This window comes from Mustela nivalis (assembly GCF_964662115.1).
Source record: "Mustela nivalis genome assembly, chromosome: 12".
NCBI lineage: Eukaryota > Metazoa > Chordata > Mammalia > Carnivora > Mustelidae > Mustela > Mustela nivalis.
Window position 1 is genome coordinate 9,356,071 of NC_139031.1, and position 19,998 is coordinate 9,376,068.

Below are 19,998 nucleotides of genomic sequence, written 5' to 3' on the forward strand. Positions count from 1 at the left end.
ATCCACTCACACAAATTTGGGATGACGTTTGAGTTTAAAACGAGGAAATGCCACCAACATGATTCTGGCTAATCCATGCCAGTAGTATAAAATATGCTGTTGGCGTTAACTTTGCTCCTTACCACCACCAGTATTAAGTGAAACATGCTCAGTGCACACATCTGAGAAGAAAGTCTGTGTCTTGGCTGAGTTCAGTGAGAAGGGACATCTTGCCTTGCCATGTAATGGTGAACTGACCATTCTTAAGAAAGGGAGAAGCACATGGTAGGAGGCCCAAACCAACAAGGTCTAAGCACTTGTGGAGGGAGGAAAGGCAGGAATTCTAGGTTCATAGGAATGCAATGTTGACTGTCTGGGGAAAGAGAATTAGTACTAGGAGGACCCATCTGCTTGGGTTCTCGGGATGCGTGACCTGGGCAGCTGCTCAGGTTTGTACCTGCAGAAGAACTCCCTGCACAGCTAATGTGTGTGTGTGTGAGAGAGAGAGAGAGAGTGTGTGTGTGTGTGTATGAGTGTGGTTGAAGGAGGTCTCGTTCACGCCCAGCTTGGGGCTGCCTCCCTCCGAAGGGTTCCATGACTTCAAATTCTTCCCGAGGAGCCACATGTAAAGGCGCGGCCGGCCCTGTCCTCTGCTCGTGACCCTTCCCCTATCCTCTCCTTCTATTCCTTCTGCCTCCCCCAGCCCCCGTCTCCTTTCCCCCGCCCATCCCCCTTCTCAGTCCTGTTTCCTTCACGCACCGTCCTTCCAACGCCAAAAGGAGCATGACCTGGATAAGCCGAGTTGAATTGGACTTTATTATTGAATCAAAGGCAAAGAATAATTAAAAAAAAAAAAAAGGCTTCTGAGGCACCTGAGTGGCTCAGGCTGTTAGTGTCTGCTTTCGGCTCAGGCCGTGATTCCGGGTCCTGGGATGGAGCCCTGGTCCTGCTCAGCTGGGAGCCTGTTTCTCTCTCCTTTGCCCTCCACCCCGCTGGCCCTCTTTTGCTTGTGGGCTCTCTTTCTCTCATGGATACATAAGATCTTTCTTTAAAACATGAGGCTTGGGGAGGAAATGAGGAGGGAGGAATAGATAGCGTGTATTAAAATCCAGATCTAGGTCCAGGTGGTGGGTATTAGAGAGGGCACAGATTGCATGGAGCACTGGGCGTGGTGCAAAAATAATGAATACTGTTAACACTGAAAAAATAAAAAATTTTAAAAAAAAAGAATATAGATACTAAAGTCAAAAAAAAAAAAAATCCAGATCTGGGGATTTGGATAGGGGTGGAGTATTCTGAGTAGACTGACACTATGATGAAAACAATACTGGAGCACTATCATCCCGGCAAAGCTATACAGAGTGACTGAGCCGACGGAGAGACTAGAGAGACTCGTTTTCCCCGAATAAGTGAATTACGAGAAAAAATTTGTAAGGGAGGAAAGAACAGTTGGACTTTACTGGACCACACAGAACTGGTCAAGACCACACTCCAGAAAATCAAGTGAGGGTCAGTAGTAACTGAATTCCATAAAAGAACATGTTTTACTCTATACCGTTACTGGACTTTATTTAACTTAGAACAACCACCCACATGAGCACATTAAACAGGTATGAATCAAACAGAAAGAGAATATTGCAGGATCCTGGGTGTATGTGCTTCTAATGTGGAGGAGTAGAAAGTTTCTGCTGAGTGTAATATTTGTGAACTAGGAGTATTAAGTCCTTCCAAATTATAAGAACACCGGATTGACAGGTTAACAGGGTAAAGGAGTCAAGCAAGTAGCTTAGTAGAGGCAGCTCCCTTCTTTCAATTACAATTTCTTCCTACAAAAATTCGATTGGCAGAAGTAAAGTGAAATGTTAGGTCTTGTAAGGAGAGGTCTATCCTCATATGATTTAAAAGTTGGATTTCCAAGACTAAATTTTGGCAATCTATTTCCAGCCTTTGATACATGTTCTTTAATTTTATTCTTTCTCCTTATAATTTAGCACACAATTAACTTAGTACTCAACTAGAGCTAAAAAAGATTGCCATTTTGTAATACCCAGTTATTTCAATCCTTTGTCTTGGTTTTCTGAAGTTTGGGAGACCTCCGCTCATCACGTCTTCTGTTTATCACTTCATTCTTGTGGTAAATGAATAGGGCGAATGCAGTAAATTAGTCAAATAATGAAGAAATGCTACTGTGAAAATTGGCAACACTGACAAAACAGAACTGTTAGCTTTCAGGCAGTGCCAGTGGAGCTCAGAATTCTTATTTCTGACATAACTCATAAAGTCTAAATTCAGAGCACTGCTGGAAGTGGTTTATAGACACCAGTACATAATGATGGGAAATAAAGTACAAGTTTGTGAAATATGGACAAAGTTGGAGAACCACCCGTGGTTTTTAAAACCACCCTTCCAATGAAGTACATACACTGTCTCCACAAAGATGATGGATTCAGCCTATAGAAGAACCTAGAACATAAAGAGATTAGAAATATATTCTTCTAAACATAGAAATTATGGTTATTTTAATTTACCAATGCCATATCCATATCCTGGGTCATACACATAGGCATACATGTGTGCATATATACATACACACATACGTAGTCTCTGAGAAATGACAGCAGGAATAGGGAAGATGGTCATCTGGAGTTAATCTTCACCATAAATTAGAACTGGTTCATAATATAAAAGTGATAGGATCTTTTGGAACAATGACTATCATTCTGAAGAGTCTTAAAGGAAAAGAGAGGCATACAGAGAATTATCAGATATGTGTATTAGACTTTAAGAGTGCAGAGTTCCGTGGTTCAATGAAAAATGTCTGGGGTATACTTCCGATCCCTCTCCTACAGCCTTTCTCTTCTCCCTTCCATAACAAAATAGTTCTGTCTTAAATCTTCAATTACCAGTCTTAAATTCAAGAGTCCTTAATACACGACCAACAACAACCACAAACACTCATCTGAGATTCAGTCTCACCTGCTTCACCTGCTTTCTGTAGTGGTTGAATGTATTGAACAAGTGCATGGATATTGGGATTTAGAATAACAAGATTCAAATCCCAGCTCTGCTCTGCAATATGTTGACTGTGCGACTCTGAGCTAGTGAGTTAATTTCTTTCCAAGTCTGCGTTTTTATCTGGATATTGGACAATACACATACATCAAAAATTTTATGTGAAGGTTAGTAAAATCTGGGGTAGTACCTAGCACATGGTATTCATTCATTTCTTCATTCACTCATTCATTCAGTATTTGTCTACTGCTTACTACATACTGAATACCCTGTAGGTATTTGGTACAGTGGTACAAAGGCAGCAGGATAGTTATGGTCTTGCCTTAACAGGGCTTAGAGACCTTAGAGGTGAGGAAAGAAGAAAATCTCTGTAGTGTGCTAATATGATGGGAGGTTTATGGGATGATGGGGACACTTAAAAGTCTATAGACTTTTAAGAGCCATAACAAGGCTCCCGAAGGTGCAGAAGTCTACATAAGACTAAACTGGGAATGAGCCTAATGAAGGCAGGAAGACAGAGCAGAGGAGACAACATGTGCGAAGGCAAAAGAGCTACATTCTATGCCTAGAGAATCTCAGTTTAATTCTAGAATACTGAGCAGCAAGTACAGAGAGGCAACAGCTGAGGCGGCAGCAGGATACAAGCTCAGCATCACGCAGGATTTATGAAGGAATTTCTGCTTCATCCTGAGCTAATGAAAAGCTGGTAGCATATTTTGAACAAAGGTGACATAATGGTATTTTTTTAAAAACCAATACTGATAGAGCCGGAAGGTGAGAACTAGTGGAGGTAGGAAACCAGCTGAGATTATATTTGGCCTCATTCACTGGGTCACCCTTCACTGATAAATACAGTTGACAGCTTGGTTCCCCTGGGCAAGTCCACCCATCACATAGTATCTGGTTATCTGCTCAAGTTCTCTAAAGGCTTTCTGCCCCAACAAAAAAAGAATCACCTTCTGATAATGAGTTCTACAGTTGGTCCAGAGGTCTGTACTTTACCAGATGGTTTTGTATGGCATAGCTTAGCAAATTAAATTCCTTGTCCTTCCTGTTTCCTACACTGTGTTATCTAATCACTGGTAAAACCAGTCGTGAGTCAGTTGTGGGTCAATTCTTCAGGTACAGGCATGCTACAGTAAAAATGCCTGAATCTGTTCTTTTAACATCCTGCTGTTTCCCCTAGATTGTTTAAGACTATCAAATTGCTCGAAATATTATGAAAACAACGTGACTTAACCTAGCTTAATTTTCTTAGATTGCTGCTGTAACCCTTCAGACAGCTAGTTTCCTTGCCATTTTATCTCAAAGTCTGCAGCAATACTCCAGGTGGCTAGAGGCAAAGTGGAGTGGAGAAAATTGATGAATACAAATATTATGGGATAGAAAACAGGATTAGGTAATAGATTGGATATTGGGAGAGGGAAAGTTGAGTGGATAGAAAAGAAAATAACCTAAATACAACTGTTTGAGGGCTTAATAAATACAATTTTCTCTTCCACATTAAGTCATATAGAATTGGAAGTCCAACCATCACATCACAGTCAACGTATAAGTTAGAGATTGCTTCTCTAATCATTTCACACCATACCCCTCTAACTAACTGATTTCTTTAAAAAAAAAATCTTTAAGATTTATTTATTTACTTGAGAAGAAGAAAGAAAGAGAGAGTGGGGAGAGGTGGAGGAAGAGAGAGTCTTAAGCAGACTCCTCTCTAAACACGAAACCCGCTCAGTCCCACAACCCTGAAATCAGGAACTCAGCCAAAACCAAGAGTTGGATGCTTAGTTGACTGCACCATCCAGGTGTCCCTAACTAACTGACTTCTATTCAGTTAAGAATCAACCAGTTTGGAAACAAGGCCCTCTTGGACCCTTGCATCTTCTTTTTTTTTATGCATTTATCTCCCCAGCACATTACTAATTCATGCTTGAATAAATAGTGTGGTTTTACATTTGGTCTTCCTGGTTCAGCTAAGCTGGAAGCAAACCTTAAAAAAAAAAAAAACACACATTATCTAGTAAAGACCCTACCACTCACTTTCGCACAAGTCTTATAGATAATTCTGCTAAGAACCACACAGGTGAACTATCTAACATTGTATGACTAGTAAGTTCTAAAATGAAAATTATAGCTGAGGAAATCTCTCTGGCAATGCCATGCCTTTTCTATCACAACCCACCTATATATTTGTCTGCTTTCAGATTTATCTTTTTCAGACACTAATTTCAGCACCTCAGAAGCTGCCAGTGGCTCTCCTTTGTCTGAAAACACAGTCCTGATTCTGTCATCAAAGGCTCTCAATTATCTGGCCTTACCTAACGGGCCATTATTTCCCGCTACACCTCAGCACAGACCTCCACATTGCTCATTCCAGAATCTTTCTCTCCTGCACACACCACACTTGTTAGAGGCTGTAACATTCGCTTATAATGCTTACAATTCTAAAATTGCCTTTTTTTTTTTTTTGCCCTTAGCTCCAATCTCTCCTTTTCTTTCAAGTCTGTTGACATGCCTTTCATTTTCTTCAAAGCAACATTCTTTTGTTTTCCCAAGAATAATTGATCTGTAATTGATCATTGCTTGTATCAGACATTTGGATGAAAGAGTCTTGTACCTTGCTAAATAGTTACTTGGAATAGATAAGTTGTTACTTTCAAGTTATTTTCAAAATGCTTGAGGAGGGCGGTGATCACACCTGGCATTCCTTTAATGCTCTCTTTAGCAAGCATAATGCTCATCATTATACTGCTTACCCAACGAATTCTTGTTAAATGAGCAAAGTGAATTTTCACCGATATTGTTAAAGAGAAATATTTTCATAGCAACCTCCAATTTCTTGGCTTTTACTTGGGATGTCAGCTCTCTGTCTACCACCATCTACTGACAGCAAATTTGCATTGCTGGGAGAGGGAAATAATTTTTTTCCTCTCTCAAAGTAAATCCCTGTGTCAACTAATACCATGTTACTGTTCAGATTAAACTAGCATCTCAAACAGCCTTACATACTCAAGAATCTTTGCATCCTAGAATTCATATTAGACCCCATCAAGAAGAAGTTCTTTAACACAGAGAAACACTTTTGTAGAAAGTATTTACATAATTTAAATTAAATTTGGGAAATTGGCTATTACTTTGTTTTGTTTGATGTAATTTTAGAATTTGTAGAAATTTATAAATACAAGTTCATCACTCGAGTTTGACTGAAGTACCTGTAGTTATTTCTGTTAGACATTGAGGATCAAGAGCTTATTTCAGAGTGTAACCGAACGATATTACAGTTGTAAAAGGATATTCAAATTACATAGTTCCACTTTGCTTACCTTTTCTACAAATATAATCCTCCATATTTCTGAGAACAATTTTAGAGAGTACTGTAGACCATTAGGCCTAGAAACAATGTTAGTGATCATACAGTCCCACATATAGTTTTACACACAAGGTTATTCCATACGAATCAATCTCCCCCCAGAATTCTTGGTTAGAGGTGATAATACAGGACAACATAAATATATTGTCTTATTATGATTTTTCTTACTACCTTCTGATTGACCAAATGAAAATTAAGTTATTCATTTGTTTGAGTGAGATACTTTCTTCCTTTCTAACCACCGTAGAATGCTACCTCAAGACATCTCAAAAACTAAGAGTGCCATCAGGAATCTTAACAGTATTGTTTGAGAATATAAGATCAAAAATAGCCAGAAAATGCATAAAAGAACATTGCTGAAAGGCATAGAGAATCAGTAAGTAGAAATTCCCCCAGAAATTGAAAACCCCACCCATATGCCAAAGAAACTTGCATGAGAACATTCCTTTTCCATATTTATTTTTTCATTTTTCTTCCTACATATCTAATATTCTTGCCTTATCAAGTATCTAAAAATATTTGCTATCAGCTGCATTTTCACCAATTTCTCCTCCACTTCTATAGTTTTCAATATGATCTTCTATAATTTTCAATTGTCTTGTCTTCTTATTTATCTGATAGAAGTCCTAATAACTGTCCACATAGCCCCTGGGAGGTTGTGAGATTTCAGTGGACTAAATAACTAATCAATATGAACCATTTGAAAAAGTTAAGTCCATTAGAGCTGTAAGATATTATTATCATTCCTCTCTTAAACACTAGTCACCTTGTTGGAACCTAGAAAAAATAATCGTCGTTGTAATCGTCGTTGTATGTTACAAGATTATAGGAAACCAAGGAATTATGGAAGAAAGACGACGTTAGATGTATCTGCTCAGCTGTATCTGCTGGACCGAAGCAAAAGGAGCAGAAAGATCAATTGGAGGAAAAACATTAGTATTCAAGTCAGGAAGTTGAGGTGGCCTAGTAGGCTGCCTGGCTTGGCTGTTACCAATCTCGGGCCCCTGCCCCCCACCTTATTCTTGTTTGCTTTTTTTCGGTCCCATCAGAACTGACCCACTTCCCTGACTACCCCAGATGCTTTCTCTTTTGGTCTCCAGTGTTGTCAGAAATGAAAACTTTTTCTCTTCTCCAAGTGACCTCCTCCCTGCAGCCTACATTTCTGGGCTTATCTTGGGTGAATAGGTTTCTCCATCCAGAGCCATTTGATTTCCCCTGGGGAAGACAACAACTCTTGTTTACCCACTGCAGTGAGCCAATTTTCTATATACACACACGCGTGCCTCTGTGTTTCTATGAAGGCGGCCGCTCGTTGACACAGCAGGGGTAATCCTCTCTCTAAGTGCAGGTGTACATGTGTTGGTACAATGTAGTATACAGACCCCAAGGTGCACAGATGAACTACAGCCAGTCATCATCTGTTCTAAAACACTGGCCAGATTAAGTCGTGGATTAATGCTTACAGAAGGAAAGTAACCTACTTAATCCTAGTGTCTGAAGCCATTTCTTCAGTGTTTTGCCCCGCAGTAGTGTTCTTGACAGAAGACATTTATTCGTCCTATAGGAGTCTGTTCTACAGCTAGTCCTCGATGATTTTCTGTGGTTATTCTAGTCCTTCCTAAGAAACAAGATAGTGAAATGAGCGCTTTGATGTGCAGATGTGATATGTAAATGCAGAGGCTTTAAATTTTGGATTGACAAAACTGAAAAGCAGTAGTGAATGCCACAAAGCTGAAGAAAAGTTCAGTTCTGTGCTTTGTTAGAATCACTAGGCATAGAGCAAAGAAGACAAAATGAATATTAGATATAGATTTTTTTTTTAAGGCAAACAGAGCCAGACATTCCCAAATCCCTATAACCTAAGAATTGAGCTTAGTTTGGGTGCAAAAATAAAATTTGAATATTAGAATCAAATATTTGTAATATCTCATATCTTTCATCATTTTAATAATTGAACATCGACATCCTAGGGAATTTCTCCAAATCTGAATAACTTAAATATCATTGATTTATTTTGCAAAAGAAAAAAAATACACTGAAACTCAGTGTTTTCTCTGTATTGCACGTAGAATTACTATCTTCATGGGCATGTTCATTTGGAGCTCTGTGTTATTCACTGTGACTTTATAAGTTTGTTTCCTAGCTCAAGCCTGAAAGTGCTGATTACCTCTTGCTAGCCCTCCCATGCAAGGTCAACAATCAAGAAGTAGTAAGACTGCTAAGAGACTATCAGGCAAGTCAGATCAAGAGGAGGAATCTCTACATACAGGAAACCAAGACCCCCAATATAATATAAGATCCAGAAACATAAATCTGTCAAAAAAGAAAACCCATTAAAATGATGGCGATGAATTTTTCAATTCACTGTACTTGCCCAGTATAAATAGAAATGATATGAAATAAGATATAAGGTATATATTGTCTATCTTCTTCCTCAAAACTCAACTATTGTCTTTGAACAACCCAAGTTAATTAATTTGGTTTTTTCCTTTTTGTCTTAAGGATACATACTTTGTCCCACTTACGCTCTGAGCATCAAAAATGGCTTTTATTCTACAGCTGAAATGTCATTTTGCCACTCTAGTAATCTAATTTGAAGGGTCCTCTGCAGAATCTGAATTCTCAGTATTTTCTTTTATTTCTCCCTGAACTTCTCCATTCCAGTTGTGAAACTTGAAATTGTTGCTTCCCTGAACATTTTTAAGAAGACTTAACAATGTGCTGTTAACATCACTAACATAATAAAATGTGTTATCTTTTAAAATGTTTAATTCCTGGCCCTTAAGGGGTATTTTCTCCGTCACTTATACATTCATTCATTCCACAAAGACAGCACTCAACGGTACAGTCTAGATCCGTAATTTGGAACCAGAGAACTTGAAGATACCCACCATGCATCTGAAGGCACCCACGGGTATCCAGACTGCAGTTAAGGGATGCTGTATTGTGTTAAAGCTACTGCTTAAGGGGCTGACTTGAGAATAGAGTCACAGACACAAATGCACCAGTGAATTAGAAGCGTTACGGCACTACATGGTTCTGCCATGGTTGGAAGATTGTTGGGAACATGCCTTCAGCTTCATTTCCTCTAAATAAAAATCACATGCATGTATAAAGGGACATGCATGTAAAGAAATAAAGTAGAGAACTTGAAGGTGTAGGAATATGTAAACAGTTTACTAGGAGTCTCATGACCTCCAGTTGAAACCCTCTGTTCCGATTAAGATCTTTATTTCCCCTCCATTAAAATTCTGGTTTCTACCTCCTACAATCTGCCTCTGGTTGCCCTGGATAAATAGTCTGCCTGGTTTATTCCTCCCATCGCTAGCTTTCTTTCCCATCTAACTATTAATATGTTCAGCAACTGACTAAATACGGGGTCTTTTCTACGTCCTTTATGTCTCTACTTAAATATCTCAACATATGGAACACATTTATAATAACTGTTTCAGTGCCCTTCTCTGCTAACTCTGACATTTGGGTCAGTTTCAGTAGCTCCTCCTTATTCATATTTCTCTGGCTGTTTGCTTGGTTAAGATGACTGGATATCAGAAAGAATTTTCTCTTGTTGGGTGTTGAGTATTGTTTTATTCCTGTAAGTATTCTTAAGCTGTGTTCTGGACCAGTTATATTTGTTGGAAACAACTTGATCCTTTCAGGTATTGTTTTTAGGGTTTGTTAGTTTGAATAGGAGCAGTGTTGATAATCAGGGGTCAAGATACCCTACTATAGAGGCAAGACACTTTGGAGTACTCTCTCAGTACTCTGTGACTCATAAGGTTTCCTATTTTGTCTGGTGGCAATGGGTACTAACTAACTCTTGGCTCTGAGAGCAAGACACTGCCTCTAATCCTTTTAGGGCCTTCTTTCTCTGACCCTGGGTACTTTTTCTCTATGAGTATGCTGGTATACTCATCTGAAATACACAAGGGGGACCCTCTCTAAATTTGAGTGTTCCTTTCTCTGTCTCCTTTTTGTTGCCTGTCCTGCAAACTCTAGCCACCTTAATCTCCCTGGGCTTAAATAGGTGTCCTCAAGTCAGGGATCCTGTCCTCCTAACATTGGGATGAGGACATTCCCTCTGGCAGCAAGCTGGGGTGGGGTAGGGGATCACAAGTCTTACTTGATTTGTTTCCCATCTCTCAGTGATTGTTCTTCTTTGTTGCTTGATGTCCATCATCTCAAAAACCATTGTTTTATTTATTATTTATTGCTTGGTTTTCTTGGTTTTTTTTTTTTTAGGAGGGAGAGTAAATCTAGTTTTTATTATTCCATCTTAACTAGACTAGAATTCTGTTATCTTCTCATTAAAAATTGAATTGGGGGCGCCTGGGTGACTCAGCCGGGTAAGCATCTGCCTTCGGTCAGGTCATGATCCCAGGGTCCCAGGACCGAGCATGTATGGGGCTCTTTGCTCAATGTGGAGTCTATTCTCCCACAGCTTCTGCCCTTCCCCTGGCATGCTTGCTAGCACACTCTCTCTTGAATAAAGAAATAAAATCTTTAAAAAATAACAATAAAAATTGAGTTGAGTTGAATCGAGTTAAATTGAATTGAATTAAAGTCTAGGATTTAAAGGTACATAACAAAATAATTTTGTTCATCAATAGTACTCATCACTGTATCAGTTAGTATATAGGCTAAGATATTATAGTAGAAGAAAATAAAAATTATTGCTCCCTGAGGTCATTTAAGACATTGACTTAGGATGTGTCTCTTTGCATACTGTCTCTAGCCAGAAGCCATGTTTCCAGCTAAAATTTTAGGATTTCAGTTACTAAAAGGATGATGAGGAAAATTGATGCCAGGGACAATGAAGAATTTTGGCCCCAAACACTATGAAAATTAATTTAAGGGTCTTATATTCTGTACATACTTTATCTTTTGTCAAAAATACCTGAAGTGGTTTTAGACTCTGGGAAGAAGAGTAATTTAAAAAAAAAAAAAAAAAAGCTCAGGATTATAACAAATAATTAACATACTCAGGATTTTCAATTAATCTGTATTTATTCCTCCCTTGAATCTAACAGTAGGCTGCTTTGGGATTTGCCTAAGATTTTGTAAAATACTCATTTAAAATAGAAAGTAAATGCTTCACAGTGAATTTTCTATATCTTAATCTGTTGTGATTTAAAAAATAGATGAATATGTAGGAATTCTCAAGCTTCTGATATTTTTTAATATGCCATTGTACACTATTCATTTACTAAATTCTTCAGGCCTGGTCACCTAACAGGTAGCCTCTCTTAATTTCACCAGGTCCTAGACAAAATGAATCAAGGAAACAAAACTCATACAAGGCTAATTTGGGGTCCACTACCCCCTCCTTTATTTGATGAATATGAAAATTTGATGAATATGAATATTCCAAAATGCCAGGAAGACCCTATGTATGTAGGTGTGTCAGCCTACATAAGAGAGCAATTTCAAGATACCCCATGAGTGTATGGGAAGGACAGTGCTATAGACACATGGTGCCCAATGCCAGACAGAACCTTTGGTTTTCCTGTAATGCATTTGGAGAGGACTCCCTTGCAGCATTTCTGGAAACAGAGGTTTGGTTCTCTTGTTTTTCTTCCACTCATGTGTTCTCACTACCCAACCAAGGACCCCACTTGGTTCAATAACATCAGCACCTAGATACAAGGAATAGTTGGGTCTTTTTTCTTTTATAGAAAGTCTCCAAGGGCTTTTAATCCCTTTTTCAATTATCTTTGGAGAGCCAGTACTTCATAGTAGCATATTTCCACATTTTAACCTTCTAACAGCACAGGGAAGGGAAGTAGTTTTCCTTCAAAAACTTAGTCTTTAAAACAAAAAGTTACACTTACAATTTTCTATTCTCTCTCAAATTTATGAAGCATATTTTAGTCAGAATATAACTATGGCAAGATTCTTAATATACACTTTTAAAATCCCACATTGAATTCTAAATGGGGATGCACATTTTAAAAGCTCCCAGGGCAGGGAGCAAAGATGGCCAGGGAGTAGGAGGACCCTAGGCTTGCCCTTCCTTCAAAGCTAGATAGATATCGAATCAGCCAGATAAATATCAAATCAGTCTGAATACTCAAGAAATTGACCTGAGGGCACACTGTACAACTAAAGGAAGAAAAGAAGCCACTTTATGGAAGGCAGAAAGTATGGAGAGGTTTCCATTCTTGGAGGAGAAACTGATCGAGGGTGCTGCAGAGGGGAGGGAGCCCTGGTTGCAGAGAAAGGTGAGAGAAAGTGGAATACACAGGAATAAACACAAGGGGAAGGCTTGCCCAAAGTCATTGGCTCAAAAATTCAGGAGCTGAATTTCATGAGTTTTTGCAACTAGCAGGGGTCAAAGATTGGAGTTTCAGAAGTCTGCAGTGTGGCTGTGATGAGACGTAAGGATGTTGCCCTAATCCTGGAGCAGAGGCGGGCAAGCAACCCCACGACCTGAGGATCGCCTAAGGAGCAGAAGGAGAGACTCTTCATAGGTTTGGGAGCACATCTGAGAGGGTGTCATTGCCTCTCTGGGAACAAAAGAACCTTCGGGTGCTATTTCTTTCCCTCACTCCTCAGGAGAGATACAGAGAAAACTGTTGAGGGCGGCTAACCTGCTCTCTCCGAATCCCATGCCTCCGTGCTCCACTGCAACTACCTCGGTGGGTCAAACTTTCACCTGTCCCAGTGCAGCGGGCCTTTCCCATAGGACAAGTACAGATGTCCACCACACTAGGTCCCTGAATTTTGGAATTTTCAAAGTCAACAGGCCTATCTAGAGCCCATGGTCTGCCTCACTGTTCCAAGCAGGAGACACCCAGGGACACACAGTATGAAATCAGTGATTTGAAGAACACCTGTGATGCACCAGGGGAAATTATTCACTCCTCTGAAAGTACTTCCCTGAGAGCAGCAAGCACAGACTCCACTCTCCAGGACAGAGGAACAGGCTGGCACCATTTCTCTCCCTTGCCCCTCAACATAAACCAACTTTAGTAAACAGCACAGCACCAACACTGTCTGCCTAACCTGCTGACACCAAGTCCTGCCCCCTGCACTCTCCTGGTACTTCTTGTCTAGGGAAAGTCTTCCTAACTACCAACGCAGAGGGCTCCTCCCACCAAAGACCAGCACAAACCCCTGCACACTCATGCCTAATGACTGTAGACTTCTTCAGAGCTTCAGTTAGTATCAAATCTCTTCTAGTAAGCATACCAGAGCACACTCAACACATTCTGGCCAAGTTCCAAACACTCCCCACTGTAGACAAGGAGAAACTCTGCAGAGAACGGATCTGAGGGATAGAGCAACCATAACACAGAACAGTGTGCACAGCACCACCAGGGACATTTCCTGAAGCACCAGGCCCTAGACATTATATGACCTCTTCTTCATAAAGCCGTTACTCTCAGGACCAGGGATTATAACTGGCTTTCCTAACACAGAAGAAGACAGAGACCTAGACAAAATGCAAAGGTGGAGGAATTCATTCCAAAATAAAGAACAGTAAGAAGTCATGATCAGGGATTTTACTGAAACAAATATAAATAATATGCCTGATCCAGAATTTAGGGCGGCAATCGTAAGGACACTAGCTGTGCTTGAAAGACCATAGAAGACATCAAGGAGACCCTTACTGCAGAGACAAAGAGCTAAAAACTGATCAGGCTGAAATGAAAAATGTAGCAACTAAGATTCAGAACTGACTGGATATAATGACCATGAAGATGGCAGAAACAGAGAAATGAACAAGTGATGTAGAAGATAGATTTATGGAAAATAATGAAGCCAAACAAAGGAGGGAAAGATAAATCTTGGATCATGAAAGTAGACTTCAGGAACTCAATTACTCCATAAAGCATAATAACGTTTGTATTGTAGGAGACACAGAAGAAGAGAGAAAAGGGGGAAGAAGGTTTGTCTGAGGAAATTATAGCTGAACACTTCCCTAATCTGGGGCAAGAAACAGATATCCAAATCCAGGAGGCACAGAGAACTCCCATCAGAATCGACAAAAGCAGACCAATGCCAAGACATATTGTAGTTATATTTCCAAAATACAGATAGAAAAAAATCCTAAAAGCAGAAAGATCAAAGAAGTCCCTAACTTAAAAGGGAAGACCATAAAGGTTAGCAGCAGATCTCACCACAAAATCTTGGCAAGCTAGAAGGGAGTAGCATGATACATTCAATGTGCTGAATGGAAAAAATTTGGAGCCAAGAATACCCTATCCTTGGGAACCAAGGACAAAAATGAATTATTGGGACTTCATCAGGATAAAAAAGCTTTTACACAGTAAAGGAAACAGTCAACAAAACCAAAAGACAACGACAAAGTGGGAGAAGATATTTACAAATGAAATATCAGATAAAGTGTTAGTATCCAAAATCTATAAAGAATTTATCAAACTCAACACCCAAAGAACAAATAATCAAGAAAATGGGCAAAAGACATCAACAGACATTTCTGCAGAGAAGACATCCAAATGGCCAACAGACACATGAAAAAGTGTTTGATATCACTCAGCATCAGGGAAATACAACTCAAAACCACAGTGAGATACCACCTCACACCAGTCAGAATGGCTAAAATTAACCAGTCAGGAAATGACAGGTGTTGGCAAGGATGCGGAGAAAGGGGAACACTCCTACACTGCTGGTGGGAATGCAAGCTGGTGCAGCCACTCTGGAAAACAGTATGGAGGTTCCTCAAAAAGTTGAAAATCGAACTACCCTACACACCAGAAATTGCGCTACTGGGTATTTACCCCAAAGATACAAATGTAGTGATCCAAAGGGGCATGTGCACCCCAATGTTTATAGCAGCAATGTCCACAATAGCCAAACAATGTAAAGAACCTAGATGTCCATCAACAGATGAATGGATAAAAAAGATGTGAGATTTCATTCATATACACACACACACATACACACACACGCATACATGTGCAATGGAATATTATGCAGCCATCAAAAAAACAAATCTGGCCATTTGAAATGATGTGGATGGAACTAGAGGGTATTATGCTAAGTGAAATAAGTTGGTCAGAGAAAGACAATTATCATATGATCTCACTGACATGAGGAATTTGAGGAGCAAGACAGAGGATCATAGGGGAAGGGAGGGAAAAATGAAACAAGATGAAACCAGAGAGGGAGACAAACCATAAGAGACTCAATCTCAGGAAACAAACTGAGGGGAGGGGAGGGAGGAATGGGGTGGCTGGGTGATGGATATTGGGAAGGGTATGTGCTATGGAGAGTGCTGCAAATGGTGTAAGACTGATGAATCATAGACCTGTCCCCATGAAACAAATAATACATTATATGTTAATTAAAGAAAAGAAGAGAATACCCTATCCAGCAAGGTTATCACTCAGAATAGAAGGAGAAATAAAGAGTTCCCCAGACAAACAAAAACTAAAGGAGTTCATGAACACTAAACCTGCCCTGCAAAAAAATATCAAAGGGGACTCTTTGAATGGGAAAGAAAGACCAAAAGGAACAAAGACTAGAAGGAAACAGAAAATTTCCAGAAACAATTACAAAGCAAGTAATAAAATGGCACTAAATACATATTTATCAGTAGTCACTCTGAATATAAATGAACTAAATGCTTCAATTAAAAGACATAGGGTGTCAGAATGAATAAAAAAAAAGACCCATCTATATGCTGCTATATGAAACTCATTTTAGACCTAAAATCACCTGCAGATTGAAACTGAGGAAATGGAGAAAAGTTTATCATGCAGATGGGTGTCAAAAGAAAGCCAGAATAGCAATACTTATGTCAGGCAAACTAGACTTTAAACCAAAGAGTGTGATGAGATGAAGAATGGCACTATATCATGATAAAGGGAACTAACCAACAAAAAGTAACAGCCATAAATATTTATGCCCCCAACTTTGGAGCACTCAAGTATATAAAACAAAAACAAACATAAAGGAATTCATTGATAATAAAAAAAAATAATTGTAGGGGACTTTAACAACCTACTCACATCAATGGAGAGATCTTTTAAGCAGAAAATTAACAAGAAAACAATGACTTTGGATGAAACACTGGACCAGATGGACTTCACAGATATATTCAGAACATTTCATCCTGAAGCAGCAGAACACACATTCTTTTCAAGTACACATGGGACATTCTCCAGAACAGATCACGTGCTAGGTCTCATATCAGGCCTCAAAAAGTATGAAAAGAGTGAGATCATGTTAAGCATATGCTATGACCACAAAACTATGAAACCTGAAGTCAGCCACAAGAAAAATTTTGGAAGGACCACAAATACATGGAGGTTAAAGAACATCTTACTAAAGAATGAATGGGTCAACCGGGAAGTTAAAGAAGAAATTTTTTAAAATAGATAGAAATGAATGAAAGTGAAAACACAAAAGTCTATAATCTTTGGGATGTAGGAAACACAGTCCTAAAAGGGAGCTATATAGTAATGCAAACCTACCTCAAGAAGCAAGAAAAATCTCAAACAGTCTAACCTAATACCTAGAGGAGCTAGAAAAAGAACAACAAATGAAGCCTAAAGCCAGAAGCAAAAGGGAAATAATAAAAACTAGAGCAGAAATAAGTGATATAGAAACAAAATAATGGTAAAATAGATCAATGAAACCCACAGCTGGTTCTTTGAAAAAATTAATAAAACTGATAAATCCCTAGCCAGACATATCAAAAAGGAAAAAGAAAGGAACCAAATAAAAGCACAAATGAGAGAGGAGAAACAACAACACCACAGAGATACAATTAAGAGAATATTATAAAAAATGATATGCCAATAAATTGGACAAATTGGAAGAAATGGATAAATTCCTAGAAACATAACTACCAAAACTGAAATGGAAGGAACAGAAAATTTGAACAGACTGATAAGTAGCAAAGAAATTAAATCAGAAATCTCAACAAACAAAACTTTAGGACCAGATGGCTTCACAGGGAAATTCTACCAAACATGTAAATGAGTTAATACCTATTCTTAAACAATTACAAAAAAAAGAAAAAGAAATGGAAGGAAAACTTCCAAACTGATGCTATGAGGCCAGCATTACCCTGATTCTAAAACCAAAGATTCCACTAAAAAAGAGAATTACAGGGGTGCCTGGGTGGCTCAGTTGGTTAAGCATCCCACTCTTGACTTCAACTCAGGTCATGATCTCAGGAAGTTGAGAAAGAGTCCTGCATTGGGATTGAGACTCTCTCTCCCTCCTCCCCTGTCCCCTTTCTCGTGCTTGTGCTTTCTCCTTCTCTCTCTCAAAGAAAGAAAGAAAGAGAGAATGATAGACCAGTATTTGCTCTGATGAACATGGATGCAAAAATTCTCAACGAAATACTAGCAAATGAAACCCAACAGTACATTAAAAGAATCATTCACCACGATCAAGGGGGATTTATTCCTGGGTCACAGGGATGGCTCAATAACTGCAAAATCAATCAACGTGATACATCACATTAATAAAAGAAAGGATGAGAAACATATGATCACTTCAATGGATGCAGAAAAAGCATTTGACAAAGTATAACATCCATTTATGATAAAAACCCTCAACACAGTAGGGATAGAGGGAATATATGTCAACATAGTAAAGGCTAGAGATGAAAAAACCCACACCTAATACCATCCTCAATAGAGCTTTTCCACTAAGGTCAGGAACAAGACAGGAATGTCCACTTTCACCACTGTTGTTCAGCACAGTAGTGGGAGTCCTAACCATAGTAGTCAGACAACAAAAAGAAATAAAAGGCATCCAAATCAGCAAGGAAGAAGTCAACCTTCACTATTTGCAGACAACATGATACTCTTCATATAAAAACCAAAATACTCCACCAAAATATCGCTAGAACTAATACATGAATTCAGTAAAGTCACAGAATACAAAATCATTATATAGAAATCCATTGCATTTCTATACACCAATAATGAAGCAGCAGAAAGAGAAATCAAGGAATTGATCTCATTTACAATTGCACCAAAAACCATAGGATACCTAAGAATAAACCAAAGAGTAAAAGATCTGTACTCTGAAAACTATGGAGGACTCATAAAAGAAATCAATGATGACAAAAGAAATGGAAAAACATTCCATGCCCTTGAATTGGAAGAGCAGATATTGTTAAAATAACTATTCCCCAAACCAATCTCCACATATAATGCAGTCCCTATCAAAATACTACCAGTATTTTCCATAGAGCTAGACCCAACTATTCTAAAATTTGTATAGAACCACAAAAGACCCAAATAGCCAAAACAATCTTGAGAAACAAAAGCAAAACTGAAGGTATCACAATTCCAGACTTTAAGTTATATTACTAAACTATAGTGATGAAGACAGTATGGTACTGGCACAAAAACAGACACATCTTTCAATGGAGTAGAACAGAAAACCCAGAAATGGACTCACAACTGTATGTCAATGGAGCATGAAAGAATATCCAGTGGAAAAAAGAACGTCTCTTCAACAAATGGTGTTGGGAAAACTGCCACATGCATAAGAAAGAAATTGGACCACTTCCTTATACCATACATAAAAATAAATTCTGTATGGATGAAAGACCTAAATGTGAGGGATCCATCAAAATCCTAGAGGAGAACACAGGCAGCAACCTCTTTGACTTCAGGTGTAGCATTTCTTACTGGATACATCTCCTGAGGCAAGGAAAACGAAAGCAAAGCTAAAGTATTAGAACTTCATCAAGATAAAAAGCTTCTGCGCAGTGAAGAAAACAATCCGCAAGACTAAGAGACAACCTACAGAGTGGGAGAAGCTATGTGCAAATGGCATATCCCATGAAAGGCCAGTATCAAAAATCTATAAAGAACTTAACAAACTCAACACCTAAAAAATAATCCAGTTAAGAAACGGGCAGAAGACATGAACAGACATTTTTCCAAAGAAGACATCCAGATGGCCAACAGACACATGGCAAGGTGTCCAGCATCATTCAGCATCAGGGAATACAAGTCAAAACCGCAATGAGATACCACCTCCCACCTGTCAGGATGGTTAATGTAACAACACAGAAAACAACAGATGTTGGCACAGATGTGGAGAAAGGGGAACCCTCTTACACTGCTTGCTGGTGGGAATGCAGACTGGTACAGCCACTCTGGAAAACAGCATGGTGTTTCTTCAAAAAGTTAAAAATAGAACTACCCTACAGTCCAGGGTGCCTGGGTGGCTCAGTCATTACACGTCTGCCTTCAGCTCAGGTCATGACCCCAGGGTACTGGGATGGAGCCTCACTTTGGGCTCCATGCTAAGTGGGAAGACTGCTTCTCCTTCTCCCACTCCCCCTGCTTGTGTTCCCTCTCTCTGTCTCTGTCAAATAAATAAATAAAATCTTTCGGGGAAAAAGAAAACTACCCTATAATCCAGCAACTGCACTACTAATTATACCCAAAGGATACAAAAATACTGATTTGAAGGGATATATGCACCTGAATGTTTACAGCAGCCATGTCCACAATAGCCAAACCATAGAAAGAGTCCAAATATCCGCTGACTGATGAATGGATAAAGAAGATGTGGTGTGTATAAATACAATGGAATATTACACAGCCATAAAAATGAAATCTTGCCATTTGCAGTGATATGGATGGAGCTACAGAGTATTATGCTAAGCAGAATAAGTCAGAGAAAGACAAATA